Source organism: Talpa occidentalis, unplaced genomic scaffold (genome assembly GCF_014898055.3).
Source record: "Talpa occidentalis isolate TD23 unplaced genomic scaffold, MPIMG_talOcc4v2.1 talOcc4.2, whole genome shotgun sequence".
NCBI lineage: Eukaryota > Metazoa > Chordata > Mammalia > Eulipotyphla > Talpidae > Talpa > Talpa occidentalis.
This window is the reverse complement of record NW_023602073.1, coordinates 32,074,776-32,087,895: the sequence shown is the minus strand read 5'-3', so window position 1 is coordinate 32,087,895 and position 13,120 is coordinate 32,074,776.

Genomic DNA, 13,120 nt, shown 5'->3' with positions numbered 1-13,120 from the left:
GTAACTTGATATTAACTGACAGAAGAAACCCAGTGGAAATAATGTGTTGCAGTGAGCAGAAGAAAAAGGCTTAGAAAAGTGTATTCATATTCCTTGTCACTTCAAAGCGGGGAATTTAGCTTTTTCCTGCTGAGTTGTTGAGATCCTTCTACACTTATATATTAATCATTTATCAAATATATGGTTTGCAACCTTTTCTCCAACTGCCTGGAAGCCTTCACATTCTGCTGATGCTGCTCCCTTTGCATGCAGAAACGTTGTACTTTCATGTAGCCCAGAGTGTTTATTTTGTTCTTGTGGATTGTGCTTTTGGTAGCACTTTCCAGAGATCATTCCCAACACCAATGTAAAGATTGCTTTCCCGTGTTTCCTCTAGGATTGTTACAATTCCACCTCTTATGTTTAGTGTTTAATTCATTTGAGATGACTTTTATGTACAGTTTGAGATTAGAGTCCAATATATTCTATTGATTGTGGATGTTGCATTGTGCAACACCACACTGATAAAGAAGGGGAGTCATGGAGCAGGTTGCACAAGGCAGGATGCTGCTGAGAGCAAGATCCTGGCCATTTTTATTGATAGAATAATCTTAGAGCATCAGCTACGTGTGTTAGGAGGACAAGGAGAAAAGGATGGGTGAAACTCAGGAATGTTATCTAGAGTTTGGGGGTACACGAGTCTGCTGAACATGTTATCAGCTTGATGAGCAGGTGTTGTAATCGAGATTAGACCCCAGACCTGCGGCCATGGTCCTAATGGTATCAACAAGGCATTCCACTGATCAGCTTCTGGGGTCCCTTGTTATGCATTGGTCCTTGGCTCCCTGGGCATTCCTGGTCATACCTCATGATGTATGAGTTGGGAGTAAGTTTATGCATCTGTCCTCAGCCCCCTGGGTGTTCCTGGTCATACCTCTTGATGCACACACTTCCCAGAGTGATCAAGCTTTCTGCTCTTGATTGATATGAAAGGCACCTTGTAAGTTTTGGCTCTATGACTGTGACTGGACAGTTCTGACCTTTGTATAGGAATGCAGAACTGCAGGTAACCATAATGGTTGCTGAACAGGCCACTTAAGTCTAGCAGACCCTCATGTCCCCCTTTTTATTTTATTTAAAGAGAGGAAAGACAAGCGGAGGGGGAGTAGGATGGACTTCCAGGTGGACGATAGGCCAGGCAAAGCATCCTCATTGCTTGTTCTTGTCTTCTGTCTTGTATCCAGCGATAGCAGGAGCATCCTATTAAAAAAAGGATAACAGCAAGAAAAATAACGAGCAGCAATTGAATAAGTGATTGCAGGGATAGGCTGGTCACCTAAGTGTTTGGATTTGCAAGGGATGAAAAAAGCCAAAAGGCCATAATGGTTTCTTGAGATGTTTGCCTTTTAAACCGGTCCAACTGGATTGACAATCATTCTTGCAGATCATCAACAGAGGAAGCCAGTGGAGAGCGGAAAGCTTGTAACAAATCCTTTTCATGAATATCCCAGGAATATGAAGCTAAATTTTTAGCAAATTTTAATAATAAGGGTAAATCCGGAATCACGTCTCAGAAGAGAACGAGTCCATAAGGCTTGTTGATGTTCACCAAGCCATAGCAGTGCTGATTCAAGAGCATCTAATCTAGTTCAAATCTGCTGGTCAATGTGCGCCTGTTCCAGCAAGTCCTGAGTAGTATTGATGTACCTCACTGGCAGTTTGTAATGATTTGGCCAATGCAGTAGATGCCATTGCTGCAGTAGCAGCCAAGGAGACTAAGAACATGATCCCAGCAATCAATGTGCCTAAAAAGCATTGCACATGGCAGACTCGGTCTAAAGCCTGAACTAAGAGATTTAAAGGGGAGCCACCGTCCCATGGACGGGTCAGATTGACTGGAATCCCTGCATGCATATGTTGTTTAATAAAGAAAATTGAATGTTCAGATAAAACCGAAGAATCAATACATGAGGTGACTGTAGTACCTTTTGGAAAAGAAATATTATCCTGTGAGCATAAGGGCAGAGGAGGAGATAAGCAAACAAATAGGGGCGGGAGGTGCAAACTTTAGCAAAGTTGCATTTGACATCTCCCCATTAGGGCTGGAGAATCAGGATTTTTGCTTCCTTTTCGAAGACTGGTTCTCCATCAATGGAAAGGTGAGTCTCAGGTTCTGCATGTTTGGGATCAGATTGTTCGTGGAGTTGTGCCGAATCATGGTAGGGTTTAACGCACCGGGCAGGAATCCACTGGACACCCTGTGGAGACATAACCGCTGCATACCCTCTCCCCAGGAGAGTAAAGGAGCTGGGCCTAACCAGTGAGGATTAGGCAACTGTTTGTATAACTCTAAAGGTTTATGATCATTTTCTTTAGGTGTGGAGAAATGGAGTGTAACTGGAGTGACTAGGTTCCGATCTGTGCCTCTATACTGTAGATGATTTAATTTGAATAGAGCTTTCAGAAGTTGAGCATGAGGGAAGGATCATTCCCCCTTTTGTTTTGTAAGGAAAAGTTTAAGAAGTCCATTAGCTCGTTCCACAATAGCTTGACCTGTGGGGTTATAAGGAATCCTGGCAGTGTGGTGAATGTGCCACTGAGATAAAAGGTAGTAAGAGATTTAGAAGTATAAGCTGGGCCATTATCAGTTTGAATACGGGGAAGCCGGCCCATTACTGCAAATGCCAAGTAGAGATGACGAATAACATGAGAAGAACGTTCGCTGGGCTGAGCCATGGCCCATAGAAATCCTGAAAAGGTATCTACTGTGGCATGGAGACAAGATAAGTGACCAAAAGAAGGGAAGGGGGTGACATCCACCTGCCGTAAGTCAGTGGTTTGAGGGGCCTGCGGGTTAACAGCCGAGGGAAAAGTAGGGCTGGGACACTGACCAACAGGCGAGCTCCAACAATGTCCCGTGCCTGTACGGGGGGGATGTTCCATGTTTTGATCGACTGCGAACTCCTTGGTGACAGAAGGAATGGCAAGGTATAGGCTCTGCAAACCCGTTCCACACCTCAGGGCTGCATCAGCCCTGTCATCACCCCAGACAGGGGCCTGGGAGGCCGGAATGACGCGAATGTGAGCAATAAGAAGGGGATGGACACAGTGACGAAGCAAAGTTTGTAAAGAGATAAAAGCCCGTAACGGGGCTTCATCAATGTCAGTGTTAAGCAGAGCAGAGGGGACGTCTAGTACTGGGAGTTACAGATGAGGAGTCCGAAATGATATTAAGTGACTGTGAAGGAAATGAAGAAAGAGCCAACATAGCAGCTGCTCGTTCAGCGCGTGGGGCCGAAGGGGAAGGCGCGGGGCAGGCAGTTGGCCGCGGGGCAGCAGCCTGGGCGCCGGACCCTGACACCACGGCCTGAGGCGGAGGCGCCGTCCACGAGGGTCAGGAGAGCCTGGGGGTGGGAGAACTGACCATGGCATTGAAGGAATGACGAGGTAGAAGCTGTGGGGATTGAATGCATTTTATCGGGTGGGGTGGAAGAGAAGCATGAGCCGACATAATCCTGGACAGCAATCTGAAATTGCTCTGACTGAGCGAGGAGCCATTCTGTGTCCTGCTCGCAGAGGCCTGTGTTAATAGAGCCAGGATCGCAGCCGGATAAGGACTGACAAGGGAAATGGCCTTTTTGTAATAAGGAACATCTTTGAGAGAAAAATAAGTAGATAGATGATTTTTGGCTGGGAGGGAAGGAAAAGCCATTCAATAATGTGAAAAGGTGAGGTCACAGTTTTTCCACTTATTGAAGAGACTGTTATTTCCCCATGGTGTATCTTACCGGAAGGCCAATAAGGCAAGAAAAAAAAAAAAATAAAAGGAATTCAACATCAGAAAAGAAGAATTAAAATTGTGTCTCTTTGGAGACAGAATAGCTTTCTATAGACTGCCCAAGAAACTCCCTCCAAAGACAATCAGAACTGATAAACTCAGGAAGGTTACGGGATACAAAACCAACTTACAAAAAATAGTTACGTTTCTATACTAATGATCCAAAAAGAAAGAAAGCGATTCCATTAAGACAAACTTCAAAAAGAGTACATATTGAGGGAGATGTTTAACCAAAGGGGTAGAAAATCTACATGCTAAAAACTATAGACACCAACAAATAAAATTGAAGAAGATACACTACATGGAAAGAGACCCCAAGTTTATGAATCAGAAGAAGAAAGTGTCAAAAGGCCAAGAGGCATCTACCAATTCACGGCACACCCTGTGAGAATTCTGAGCCCTTTCACAGATCCAGAATAAATAATTTGAAAATGTCAAGGCACTCCTGAGAAAGGATGAAGCTGGAGGCACCAACTTCTCGTCTTCAAATCCAAAGCTGACATCATCCAGGAGGTGGTCATTGGGGTGCAGGGGTCACCCATCACCGGCCGTGCCCTCCTGCTGGGCCACCTCTGAGTCTCCCACCATTCTGTCCCGCCCCCTGGTCTCGGCCTCTGGTGACCTCACAACCCCATTTCGGACACAGGACGCTAAGTTTTGCAAGGCGGTGCCACGGGAGGGTCTGGCCTCAACCTGGGATGAATGAAGCAGCGGAAACTGGGGCGCACTGCAGACCTGCCCCCAGGAAAGAGCACAGCGGTGATAGGAAGCTGGCAGGGCCCCGCATGTCAACCACTTGCTGAAATTTACTGCAGGCGGCTGCCACTGAGCAGCCCACGGGCGCAAGGGGCACCGTCCTGAGGAGCAGGTCACGTGGTCACTGAGGGCCATTCCAGAAAGTGTTCAGGGCCGGAGGGAGCAGCAGGAGGGTGAAGTAGCTGAGCGCTGCAGGCCCTGTGTCTGTCTGTCTGTCTGTCTGGGTGTCAGAGAAGCCAGAATTTTGAAAATCAAGAGTTTTCAGAGGAATCAAGCATGTCCCTGCACTGGAACGTCTTTAGGCCCCGCAAACGTCATACTCAGCGCCCTCTCGGGGTGCCACACTCTGTGGTTTAGACAACCCCACTTGGCCTTAGTCAGCATCCTAATATTACAGGAGGCCCACGGAGCTCTCTGCTCCCCATTTCCCCCCCCTCCCCCAACCCAGCCTTTTGATTGTCTTGGTAGTTTTGCTGTTGCAGGATGTCACGGAGTGGGAAGAGCTGGACACCCGACCGTCCCGGCCTCTGAGCCTCCCTAGCTCCTCTGCCCTCGCTGCTGACAGCTCATCTCCTCCCACGCCGAACGGCCCCATGGTCTGCCTGGCCTCAGGCCTGTCCTCTGGGACCTAGGCCCTTTGCATGCAAGCTCGTCTCCATGGAGACGCCTCTGCCTCCCCTGCCCGCCGCAGCAGGGTTCTCCAGCCCAGACACGAACACCCTCCCCGCGTGGGCTCAGAGTCCTGTTGCCAGTTCTTTGTTTTCCCATGTACCTCAGTCTTTAGTTTGCATTTTAATTCATATGAAGTCACTAGCTTTGCACTCAGATATCTTCTCATTCCACGTGGATTAAAACATTCTGGTAATGGTCTCCGCTAAATAAATCCTTTCCCAAACTAAATGAGCACATATGACACTTGCAGAATTATTTTGCAAGAGAACCAAGATTTTACAAATTCATTAATATTCAGCTGTGGCCTTAACACACAGTGCACGCGTGCTCACTCTCAGGAGAGGTTCTGAGGCCACGGGGGCTCAGGTGTCACTGGGGTTCTGGGGTCACTGGAGTCCAGGGATCACTGGGGTTCAGGGGTCATTGGAGTGCAGGGGTCACTGGGGTTGTGATGTCACTGGGGCTCAGGTGCCACTGGGGTTCCGGGGTCACTGGGTTTCTTGGGTCTTTGGAGTGCAGAAGTCACTGGGGTTCAGAGGTTGGGGCTGCAGTGGTCACTATGGCTCAGGGCTCACTGGGTTTCAGGACCCACCCCTTACAAAGTCCTTTCTTACTGGCCCTCAGCGACCACGCAGGACGCGGTGCCGATGGTCACGACAGGATCCCGGGGCCTGTCACCATCCAGGCCAACAAGTATCTCCAGTGTCTGGATAACTCCTGGGCGTGTCCCACGGCGGGAACCACAAATAAGCCCCATCCAGATGCACGCAGGACCCGACGTGACACCAGCCCAGGGAGAGCCCAGCAACAGCCACCCTGGGGCCTACATGCAGGCCGCGCTGGCCAAGGGGAGACACACCCGCCAGGCACAGCTTGACTCAGGCTCTGGTGGTGCTGAGGCAGCAGCACGGGGGTGACACAGGGTTTCTACAGTGACAGGAACATTCCCCGTCCCAGGTGTCAGCTCCATCCTGCTGCCCTTCCTGTTTCTCCCCAGCGTGCTTCTTCCTTCCTGTCTATTCCCTCCTCCTGCCCCCCTCCCAGGACCCAGGAGGATGCACAGGGGGTGGCGGTGACTTTCCAGCTCCTGTGGACGAGGCTCATTGTGGCTCTGACGGGCTCTGACGGGGCCACACCCAGATCCCACAGTGATCAGGGGAGGCTGATGGGGCTGAGAGGGGACAGGTCCTGCTCACGCAGAGTCCCCTCGGACCCCCTGATGGCGCCACTGACTCAGGAGGCTCATTATCGCCGAGAAGTCCACGGGGACAAGGACACACCCGGGCCCCTCAGGTGAGGTCCCTGAGGAAGGGGAGGGGGACGGTGTCAGGGCTGGGGGGTTTGCAGGGGGATGGAGAGAGAGAGCCCTGCGGCCTGTCTGTGGAGTCAGTGAGCAGGAGGCCTGGACCCCGGATGTCTGAGGCCAGCACCGCAGAGGGCAGCGGGTGACCGGACCATCGAGAGAGGTTTGCATTTCCTCCCGTCTCTGTGAGGGCGAGTTTTGTGGGAAGCCACTTCTGGGCAGCGCAGGCACGTCACGACAGACTGGACGCATCTGTCAAATAAGGTGGAGAAGTTCTCCTTATAATTAAATGTTTCACATTCAGTATAAATATATATTCCATTGAACTGCATTTCAAAGTGTTAGCATTTCAATATGAACAACTGACCTTATTTTTTTGTCCTACAAAAGGGAAATTTTATTTTTTTTTTAGAGGTAACGTGTTTTAAAACCTAGTATAATTTCACAATGCATTTTGCATTTCAGAGACTCAGTAGTTAATATATTCATCTTATAAATGAAAGCTAATATTTAAAACTGCACAGTTCAATTTCACAGTGCCATATTTTCTGGGATGAATTTCAAAGAAGGAAAATATTTTTTTTACTTTTCTTCAACTAAAGGAGTTCTGCAGCTTAGGTTTTTAATATATTTGTGGTCATATAATATTTTAATTATGGTCTATCTGACAATTATTGTTCATAGCCATGATATTTCGGCATTGAGAACTCTGAGATGAAAGTGCATTACGTGTTAAATATCACACGTACGAGAGCTATTTAGGAACAGTGAGGAAAAATCTTAAGAGGAAGTTAAAATTCACACTAGTAGTTAAAAGGGAAAGCTTCACATGTTCATCCCCAGAATAAACACAATCGTGAGTCACATAGAAATTCATAAACTTTTGAGGCGATAAATATTGATCCTTTTTTCCTTCACACTGAAGTGATAGCCACATGAGAAATCAGTCCATCATGGATGTGAACATTTTACCTCACTCCACACAGCAACACAGCTATATAAAAATATAGTATTATCAATATAAATATTATTTTAAGTCACTGAAAGGTTTTGGCAGAGGGCACAAAACAGCAGGTTCTGAATTTATTTTCTTGTTTCCATTACAATAGCAAAAATTGTTCCTCTAGTCTCATACAATAATTATATATCACCACATTCCCCTAAAAATCCTGCCTCACCAGGGCCTCCCATCCGTCATCCCGGGGCGTGGGGAGGATGAGATCGAGGGGAGGAGAGAGGGCAGGGCTGCCCTGTGTCCAGACGTCCCCACTCACACACGGGCCTGGGGTGAGGAACAAACCTGCACCGGGGGACCCGGGGCCTGGGACCGGCAGGGACAGCCACACAGCACAGACCGTCCGGCTCAGCCCCGGAGCGGCCTCCTCCCTGCACAGATGTGCATGAGTCTGAGGGGGACAGGGGCCGGGGAGGGACCTGGGGTGGACGAGCCCATCCTGCAGGAGGACGTGTGGGTGTGACCCAGGAGGAGACTCTGTGGGAAACGTGGTCTCTGAGTCCTCAGATGTGGGGAGTCAGGTGCAGGGAGATGAGGAGATGAGGGGACAGACCAGGAGTCAGCAATGAGGCCACAGGGCCAGGAATCTGACAGAGGAGGCGTCAGGACACGCCGCACGGGGATGCTGAGCCCAGATCATTCTGTTCCAGGACAGTGTCGGGTCCTGGGGAGCAGGAAAATAGGGACAGCACACCCCATCTCCCTGCACACCCGTCACTGTGGGCCTCCCCAGACCAGGGCTGTGCTGGAGGAGCAGGGACAGGCTCTCTAGAGTGGGGAGGGGCTGGGCATGGTCACGTGTCCTCTGGGACTGTGCCCTGGACAACCTCTGGGAGGTGTGCTGGGCTGAGACGCTGGGGCCTGGGCAGGAGGTGGGAGAGCAAGATCGGGGCAGTGGGGAGGGGCTGTCAGTCAGGCTATGAGATCAACTAGAGCAGAATCCCATGATGAGCCTCTCCACTCCACACCCTGAGAGTGACTGCTGGGACATGCCTGTGACTGTCCTTGTAGGTGTCATCTAGACTCAGACTGGAAGGCTTCACTCATGTTGTATTCTGCTTGATAATTTTATGCAGATGATGACTCAAGGGGTGACCAATCTCAAGGCCGTGACAGAATTCGTCCTCTTTGGGTTCCCCACCCAGGGGACCATGAGCTTCTTGCACCCGCTGCTTCTCCCTGGTCTACCTGTGCGACCTGCTGGGGTACGGGCTCATCGTCCTCATCACCACCCTGGACCGGCACCTCCACACCTCCATGTACTTCTTCCTGAGGATTCTGTCCATCTCTGCCTCATCTCAGCCACGGTCCCCAAGTCCATTGCCAACTCTCTGAGGCACAGCAGCTCCATCTCCTTCCCGGGCTGTGTCCTCCAGGTCTTCATGATGGTTATTTCAGCAGGTGCAGAGCTGACCCTGCTCACGGTGATGAGCCTTGACCACTATGCAGCCATCTGCCACCCTCTGCACTATGATGTCATCATGAGCAGGGACAGGTGTGTGCAGCTGACAGCTGTGTTCTGGCTGGGTGGGGTCTCTATGCTGTGATGCACACAGCTGGAACCTTCTCCTTGTCCTACTCTGGGTCCAATGTGGTCCACCAGTTCTTCTGTGACATCCCCTAGTTATTGGCTTTTTCCTGATCAGGAAATTTAATCAACAAACTTGTCCCCATTCTCATTAGTGTGATATTGGATATGGGTTGTTTTATTTTCATCATCATTTCCTATGTCCACATCTTCTCTGCTGTCAGGAAGATCCCATCCACAGAAGGTAAGGCCAAGGCCTACTCCACCTGCCTTCCCCACCTGCTGGTTGTGGTGCTGTTTCTCTCCACTGGGCTCTTTGCTTATCTGAAGCCAAGCTCAGGGACCCCATCCATGTCTGACCTGGTCATTTCTATGTTCTACACGATGGTGCCACCCACCTTTAATCCTGTCATATACACTCTAAGGCTCTAAGGAATAATGCCTTGAAATCGGCTGTGGGGAGACTGATCAAGGGTCCATTCCCCATCAAATGAGATATCACATTGTACAATTATACTCCGTCATTTATACAGATTCTCCCTCTAACTTTGATACGTCATTATTACAATGCAATGACTCCTGTCATTAGGTTTTAATCCTTTGGCAGAAATTTATTCTGATATTCTTCCATAAGCTATAGTTTCTAAAAATATTGCAATTCTTTGCCAAACCCCTCCCTGTGTGATGTTCATAAACTGAATCCAGCTCAGGACTAAAAACATGTACATGCTGTAGAAAGAATGTACTAGAACTCACACATCACCAGCATATACGTGAAATGAAACAGTGGAAGGGCGTCTCTCCTGGGGAGCACATGGGGAAGGGACCTCAGTCCTGGGCATCGGTTCCCTCAGTCTGTGTGTGTCCACTGAGGGTCCTGCCCTCGTGGAGGGGGGCAGACATCTGAGTGGGGGCCCCCACCCCTCACAATTCCTAATGGGGCGTCTTCCTCTAAGAGACATTCATGCTTCTGTTTAAAAGAAAAAGAAACTGCACTTGAAGGAAGGATGGAAGGAGAAGAGATGAGAGGCCCTTTCTCTCCCTCCCTCACCTCCTGTTGCGTCCAGTCTCTGATTGCTCCCTGCTCACGGGTGACCACTCACTGTGGCTTGGATCTGTGTTGCCCCTAGAATTACTTATGTAGAGCAGGTTTCATGGTTAAAGTCTGGATAAGACACAAAACCATAAAACACCAGAAAGAACACAGGGAAGCCCTACTGGACAGCCCCCACAGGTGGACTTGGGGACACATGGCCAAGGACAGAGAAAACCGGCAAAAACAAGTGGCCCCACCACACTAGCGAGCTCCTGTGCCTCAGAAGATGCCATCGCAAAACAGACACCTGCTCCGGGGGAAACTGTGTGCACATCACACACCTGGCAAGGGCGAGTGTCCAAAGTACACAAAACCTGACAAATGCAACAACAGGAAGGACACCCCAACCCAACACGGCCTCAGACCCCCAGAGACACTTTCCTCACAGGTGGAGGCCGCAGACTCTCACACTTACTATTGAGGTTGAAACAGCCCCACTCCTAAGCCGTTGACCGAGTCACAGATGCCGGTTTGTGCTGCATAAAATCCCTGCATTCCTGATGCTTCTTTTGATTTTATCATGGATAGAATCTGAGTGTCTGAATTAATCCTGTCATGTCATTTCCTGCGGCATCTGACTGTGTCTGGGGGAGACAGAGCACCTGAGTCTGCTTTCTGAGACTCACATGTGGGGCGCCAGGGCTGGACGCCGCTCAGCTGGGACAGCGGGACGGATGGACATTCTCTTCACTGGCTGAGAAGTTTCAGCTAGAAGTTTTAGTGAGGTCACGGGATCCCCACGATCCCCACGAGAGGCACCCCAGCTCCTCCAGTGCCCCATGACCTTCTCCCTGAGCCCCTAAAGGACACCCTGCCTGTGCTAGTGCCCACGAGGAGCAGGAAAAGGGGTGTCATCTCCCAGGGGTCACAGAGGGGTCCAGAGCATCAGAGGTCACAGTGCCCACAGGCCAGATTCCCCCAGGCACAGGGCAAGGTTCGTCCTCGAGGCCAAGGGGGACATGGACACGGGGCCGCAGTGTCTGTCCCCCTAAACATGCCCGCAGGGATCCCCGGAATTGGGAGACGCACCAGGTGCCCTCCCCTCTGTGGCCACGGCCCGACCCCGCTGGGCAGTGTGTGTCCCTCACCCAGGCCTCGGCCAGCCCCGGGCTCCAAGCGGACGCCCTGACCCACCCCCGCCTGCCTCAGGGCCGCGTCCGCCTCACAGAGCCCTTTGGGCACAAATACCCACGTTTGCAGTCAAAGGGGAACACGCATCGGAGAAGTTCTGGGGTTTGTCCTGTGTGTCCTCCCGGCCCTGCGGGCCCAGCTGGGACCACACATGAAGGAGTCACTCCCGTCAGGGGAGGCAACGGACTTTGGTCACTCCGTGTCCCTCCCCACCTGTCCTCATGGTCCATGCAGCTACCCTGGGGCAGCCAGCTCTGCTCTGACCACTGTCCCGTTGGCTCCCATGCCAGAGAGTGATTCCCACGGTCTGGAGGAGGCTCCTCGCACCCCGCGTGCCTCAGCGTCCCTGAGCCCTGTCCTCCCTCCGCACAGCTGCCCACGGTTCCCCCTGGCTGCTGGCCCAGACTTGGTCACCCGAGGCAGACCTGGACCCAACACCCCCCTCCCTGCCGCCCACGCCCTCGGGCCCCCAGGGACCCCAGCCCAGCCATGTACACCCACACCCCAGGCAGGATTGTCCACGTGAAGGCGACGTCCAGGCAAAGTCAGCAGCAAGTCAGACTCTCAGGCACTAGAGGGGCCGGCAGGAGCGTCAGGACAGGGATCTTGCGGCGCCAACAACTTGCGCACGGGTCCGGCTTCTGCTCCATCTCATCCCGGTCCGGGGTATCTGCTAGTTGCCCTGCTCGCCCTGTCCCCCACTCTGCCCTCCCACCTCCGCCAGTGCCTCCCCCCACCTGCCAGTCCCAGGAGGGCACACGGGGGTGGCGGTGACTTTCCCGCTCCCTGTGGATGGGGCTCGTCCTGGCTCTGACGACAGGAGCACCCCGGTCCCGTGGAGGTCAGGGGAGGTGATGGGCCTGAGGGGGGACCGGGTCCTGTCCTCACAGGTATAAAAACTAAGGAAATGCCTCTGACACACTCAGGGCACTAATGATCACTGGGATGTGCCGCAGGATGACGCCAATTAAGACAGTGACCTGAAAGGGCGCTTGTCCCTCTGGAGTAAAGTCACTTGATGGATGGATCTTGGACAGTGTCCAACACATGGACACCAGCTCCAGAGCTCAAATAGCCCAGCCCTGAGGCCCTGCTCTGTCCATGAGGCGGCGCAGGATGGGGTGGAACATCTGTGAGTGCTCAGAGGCGTCCCCACGAGCCCTGACCATGGAGTGAGAGGCCGGGACACCCTCTATCCGTGCCATGGGACAACCTCAGGAGAGACAGGACACGGCAGCGGGAACTTCCCCCCAGACTGCAGGTATCTGCCCCCAGCCGTTTGCAGGGGAGAATCCACTCACCCTTGGAAGTTTTCAGATTCAAGCCTCATTTTCGACTTGAGAAAGCGCCGTAGGTAACTACTCATTTTTAAAAATAATACAAGCTAATGAATTCTAAATGAGCATAAGTCACTAATGTCCCCGTGCCGTATCAGCCTGGGAGAAAACTCAATGAGAGAATATATATATATATATATATATATATATATATATATTTAGATGATCAAAGATATTGACTTTAATACATTGATCACATTAGAAGATTTTTGATTTATGGGATATGTGACGGTTTTTGCTTCATACCTGGATTTTAGCATTCAGAACACTGAGTATGTTTTTGTACTGAACAAAATTCACAACAATAATGAGATTAGATTGTAACAAAGAAAGTCCAGAGGAGGTGCAGCAGACCTCTCCTGTCTCCCCCGACTGCTCCCCTCAGCAGTGTATTTCGGTCTGTCTGCCTGTTCTGCTCCCCACTCTGTCTCTGGTGAATCCTCTCACCCCCACACATCTGGCCTG